The sequence below is a fragment of the Ixodes scapularis genome, unplaced genomic scaffold (genome assembly GCF_016920785.2).
Source record: "Ixodes scapularis isolate PalLabHiFi unplaced genomic scaffold, ASM1692078v2 PGA_scaffold8__174_contigs__length_109621045, whole genome shotgun sequence".
In the NCBI taxonomy this organism is placed as follows: Eukaryota; Metazoa; Arthropoda; class Arachnida; order Ixodida; family Ixodidae; genus Ixodes; species Ixodes scapularis.
Window position 1 is genome coordinate 75,448,353 of NW_024609883.1, and position 6,057 is coordinate 75,454,409.

Sequence of the window (6,057 nt, forward strand, 5' to 3'; positions counted from 1 at the left end):
CAAGCTGAACTTAATATAGCGTCTGTTCTAGCGTCGATCAACCAGAAGTTGGTTGATCGTCTCTACTTTTGCGTTTAGAAGCTGCCGCTCCTAAACGCAAAAGTTGAGACCATGGAAAATTCCATCCAGTACATGTGTAAGCAGTTCGACGACTTTGAGAAGAAGATCAAACGTCGTAAAACAGATATCAAAGAACTTTTAAAAAAGAGCGACAGAGCTGGAGGAGAGAGACGAAGCGAACAGAGTAACGCAGGAGCGGCTCCTGCAGGAGGTGAACGAACTGGAATTCAGGAGTAGGCGACTGAATCTCGAAGTCCAAGGGGTCTCTGGGGAGCAGGGCGAGGATTTAGCGGTCTTGTAAAACGAAGTTGCGAATAAACTCGAGGTCCCCGAAATAACACAGAACGATATTGTTGCTGCTCACAGGCTGCCCGTGAGGCAGGGTAACGTCCCCGGAATTATTGTTCATTTTACCAGGCAACAGGACCGAAACGCGTGGCTAAAGAAAAAAAATACACTAAAGAATAGTATGGCCACGTATTTATATTCAAGAAAACCTGACAAGGCTTCTTCAAAAAGCGAAAGATCAGGCAAAAGTAAAAGGATATGCCTTCGCATGGTACACAGGCGGAAAGGTTCTTGTGCGAAAACCTGAAGGGGCACGAGCGATTCATATCAAAAACGAAGGCGACATTGCCCATCTTTAGATAAGCTGCAGGAAGGAAAGCTACTTCAATGTCTGGACGCCTTGTGTCTCAGCCCCAAGTTGATATCGCTCCGCTTGACTTTGCACGCTATATTGCATCGAAGCAACCCGTTTCTTTATCTTTTTTTTCACTTGAATGTTCGATCAGCCAAAGAAAAAGATGACGGTCTGCATCTATTGTTTGATCGTCTTAATTTTTCTTTCTCGGTTATTATGTTTTCGGAAACTTGGTATACTGATGAGGTCTTGCATTTTTACTTTGCCGGGATACCAGCATTATTCATTTCGCCGAGATAAAAAAGAGGTGGTGGTGTTTCATTGCTTGTACAAAATGTGTACATATGCGAAATTGTATCAGAATTTACTCAACTTACGGGTGATTTTGAGTTCTTGTGTGTGCGCTCTGGCACATATATATTTGCTGTGGTTTATCGTCCACAATCTGGAATCGCGGCGAATTTCTTTAACTTCCTTGACGGCTTCCTAAACTTTGTAGTAGAAAAGAAGTACATTATTTCTCTTGGCGGAGATTTCAACATCAACATGCTTGAAAATACAACTTATAGGCAAGCACTTGATTCAGTCATTGCCCTTAATGACTTTAAAATTATGGCAACCGGAGCAACAAGAATTGCATGTACTACGTCCACTCTCATTGATTTTTTTGTTAGCAACCATGACGTGTCCTCCATCACCGGTAACGCTGTTAGTACCGATATCAGTGATCATCTGGCGATATTTATGTTGATACACAAATCTCATAAACCTAAGAAACGTTCAGCGCAGAGTACTTGTCAAATTCAAAACATAACAAGAACTACTCTAGAAAACTTTAAAGCGTCCTTAAGCGTAACTGACTGGAACCAAGTATATTTGCAAACAAACGCGAACCTCGCGCACGAAACCTCTCTACAGACATTTCGAAATCTGTACGAGGGGAGTTTCACATACAGGACGGTTAAGCAGCGTAAAAGAATTCGCAAGCCTTGGATGACAAGGGAGCTTTTGAATAAAATAGATGAAAAAAAACAGCCTGTTTCAGCCTTTCTTGAAAACAAGAAACCCAGATGATTTAATGGCTTTTAAAACATATCGAAATAAACTTGTTAATCTACTGAGACGTTCAAAGTCCAGTTATTATATAAACCTCTTCAAAAAAGATGATAATAAAGAGGCAGGAATACTCTGAAAAATAATTAATAGCACAATTAATCCGTATACGAATGAACATACTTTAGGTGAAGTAACCTGTGAGGAGGGTACTCTCTCTCGGTGTTCTCTGTCGAATGTTTTTAATAATTACTTAGCATAGCGGATGACCTTGCGGTGCTGGAAAGTGAGCTTGGTCCTTGTGGTTATATACAACGTTATTTTAACAGATACTTTCTCTTTACATCCGACAGACGAAACAGAGGTCTGTGCCGTGTTCAGGAACTTAAGAAACTGCAAAAGTCGCGACGTTAACGGCTTTGACACCAAAGTAATCAAGTATGCTATTGAGATAATTGCGCCGGTATTAACGTATATATTTATTTATTTATTATTTATTTCACAATACTGCCAGCCCTTCAGGGGCCAGTTGAGAGGGACGTGTCCCTCTCAACTGGTTGTTTTCCAAACGCTATGCAGGTTGCGAAAGTTGTGCTTATAGTCAAAGGCGGCGATAGGAACACATTTAAAAATTATAGACCGATTTCCTTGTTATCAATCTTTTCTAAAGGTCTTGAAAAAATAATGCGTCACGGACTTTCTTTTTATGTAGAAAAACATCACATACTCTCCGATTTTCAACACGGTTTTAGGAAGAAACGTTCAACTGAAACAGCGCTGTTAATGCAAAAGGAAGAATTACTCAAATCTATCAAGGATAAAGAGCTTATTCTAGGTGTGTATGTTGACTCTTTTAAGGCATTTGATTTAATTAATCATAACATACTAATTGAAAAGTTAGAGCACTATGGCATCCGAGGTATTGGACTTAAACTTTTTAAATCATATTTGGAATATCGTACGCAGTTTGTTAGCATAAATAATTATAATTCAGCAACCAAAAGAAGTGACTGCAGTCCCCCAGGGGAGTGTACTTGGGCCGCTATTGTTTGTATTATTTATAAATGATATCAAACAATGCCCACCAAACGTCAGGTTCTTTTCATATGCAGATGATACCACTCTTTTTATTAAAGGTCAAACAACTTCTGAGATCGAAAGTACGGTGGCCGTTGTTCTTGAAAATCTATGCTTATGGGCGCAAGTTAATGGACTAAAAATAAACACAGACGAAACTAAATGCGTATTCTTTAGACCACGGAATCGTAAAATATCGTTGCCTTTAAATATCACGATGAATTCATCTCCCTTAGAGACTGCAAAATCTGTTAAAATTAAATAAAACAGAAAGAATAAACATAGGGACGGACAGAACAACACTTCTTTCGACTTTCAACACAAATAGCTTTATTAGGCACCGGCACCCGGCCCAAGAAACCAGAGACGGAAAGGGGAAGGGCGAAAGGCGGGAACATGGAAAGGTGAGGGGTGGTAGGGAGAGCATAAAGGCGTAAAGGCGACACAGACAGGAAAATTACCCGCGGGGAAGAAGAAAGGCCAGGAGAGAAGCCGCAAAGAGGCGAGGCCGCTTGAAACGAAATCACCGGACGGGCGACCTAGGCCCGCGGGGTCCCTGTCAAGGCCATCAACTGCGGGCGAAGGTAGGCCGCGTCCTTCGTGGAAAGAGAGAGACGGCGCCGAGATATTTCGGGATGCGTGCATTATCGCGAAAGACTCGATTATCTCTCGGCCGTAGCGACCTCGGTTAGAACCTAGGATTCTTGCCGAAGAGAATCCAGGGCAACATGAGGAGCAGGCCCTATTGTGGACGGCAATCGGGTGTAGTGAATCCGTCCCATCGACCTCTTTCTCATGTTCGCGTAACCTGTCGTTAACGCAGCGCCCTGTCTGACCGATATACTGTGCGCCGCAAGACAAGGGTATGGTGTAAACGCGCCCCGTCGCACAGGGAACAAAGCTAGTCCCGTGCTTCTTGGAGCATCCGGACTGGATGGGCGGGGGTTCATTTACGAGACGACACATAGAACCCAGCTTAAACTGGCACGAAAATACGACATCGACGTCGTACCTTCTGGCGACTGCCCTGAGGCGATGTGAAGTGTTGTGGTAATACGGCGTGACCGAAAACTTTTTTGGGCGGGGTGGCTTTTTGCGGTCGAGGGAAGACTTGGAGATTAAGGCCTTTAAGGTGGTTGCAATGAGGTCACGCGGGTAACCGGCTTTTTTGATGCGATTGATTTGGTTAGTTAGGCTTGCCTTGGAAAGGTGGGGGTAGGTCAATCGCATCAAAAAAGCCGGTTACCCGCGTGACCTCATTGCAACAACCTTAAAGGCCTTAATCTCCAAGTCTTCCCTCGACCGCAAAAAGCCACCCCGCCCGAAAAAGTTTTCGGTCACGCCGTATTACCACAACACTTCACATCGCCTCAGGGCAGTCGCCAGAAGGTACGACGTCGATGTCGTATTTTCGTGCCAGTTTAAGCTGGGTTCTATGTGTCGTCTCGTAAATGAGCCCCCGCCCATCCAGTCCGGATGCTCCAAGAAGCACGGGACTAGCTTTGTTCCCTGTGCGACGGGGCGCGTTTACACCATACCCTTGTCTTGCGGCGCACAGTATATCGGTCAGACAGGGCGCTGCGTTAACGACAGGTTACGCGAACATGAGAGAGAGGTCGATGGGAGGGATTCACTACACCCGATTGCCGTCCACAATAGGGCCTGCTCCTCATGTTGCCCTGGATTCTCTTCGGCAAGAATCCTAGGTTCTAACCGAGGTCGCTACGGCCGAGAGATAATCGAGTCTTTCGCGATAATGCACGCATCCCGAAATATCTCGGCGCCGTCTCTTTCTCTTTCCACGAAGGACGCGGCCTACCTTCGCCCGCAGTTGATGGCCTTGACAGGGACCCCGCGGGCCTAGGTCGCCCGTCCGGTGATTTCGTTTCAAGCGGCCTCGCCTCTTTGCGGCTTCTCTCCTGGCCTTTCTTCTTCCCCGCGGGTAATTTTCCTGTCTGTGTCGCCTTTACGCCTTTATGCTCTCCCTACCACCCCTCACCTTTCCATGTTCCCGCCTTTCGCCCTTCCCCTTTCCGTCTCTGGTTTCTTGGGCCGGGTGCCGGTGCCTAATAAAGCTATTTGTGTTGAAAGTCGAAAGAAGTGTTGTTCTGTCCGTCCCTACGTTTATTCTTTCTGTATTATTTAACTTCACCAACGCGCTCACGTCGAACTGTTAAAATTCTTGGTGTATTTATACCGAATCACCCTCTTGGACTGAACACGTTGAGTATATCCACCGGAAAGTTTGCAAAGCCATAGGAATAATATATAAAACTCGTTTTATGTTTCCCGCGCGAGTGAAGTTGCTCTTGTATTACTCTCTGATCTACACACATTACGTGTACTGTCACCTGGTCCGGGGAGCCACAACGAAACAAAATTAACAACACAGCTACTACCACAGAAGAAAGTATTTAGCATAATTGAAAATGTTTCTTTTTTGCATTCTTCTGAGGAGCTTTTTTGTAAACATAAAGCTGTGACAATCAAATATTTGTACAAGTATCGTTTGATGGGAGCCAACAATACGGCACTAAAACAAAATAACAACTTTTTTTTTCTGTACTGTCGGGCTTGGAGAGAACAGCCCAGACGTATGAAATTAGACACAGTGAGGGTTGGTGTGTTACTACTGCAAGGCATGGAGTTGGGCTAGTTTGTGGTACATACTGTTCGGAGGGAACAGCGCAAAAAGGACGTAGGACGAGGTCGAAGAAACACACAGACAGGGCGCTGACTTAGAACTGAAAGTTTATTGCTCTGAAGAAAGAGAAATAAACACAGAAAGGAGGAAGGGGAGAGAACAAACAGAACAAACCAATAACATGCGGCATCACCCACGCCCACGCTCCGTCACACGAACTTGCCACACGTTCTTACAAAATCCACCTCGTCATTTGCAAGGTCAACCGAAGGAGCGCTCACACACGTGTCAGCTCCGATAGACGCGACGTGGGTGATGCCACATGTTATTGGTTTGTTTTGTTTCTTCTCTCCCTTTCCTCCTTTCTTCGTTTATTTTTCTTTCTTCAGAGCAATAAACTTTCAGTTGTAAGTCAGCGCCCTGTTTGTGTGTTTCTTCGACCTCGTCCTACGTCCTTTTTGCGCTGTTCCCTCCAAACAGTGTGTTACTACTTCCGGCACGAACTATGGACTAACTTCTTTTGAAACACACACTACCGTCACTTTTAAATGAGCTCGAAGGTGAAAATATTGGCATTACT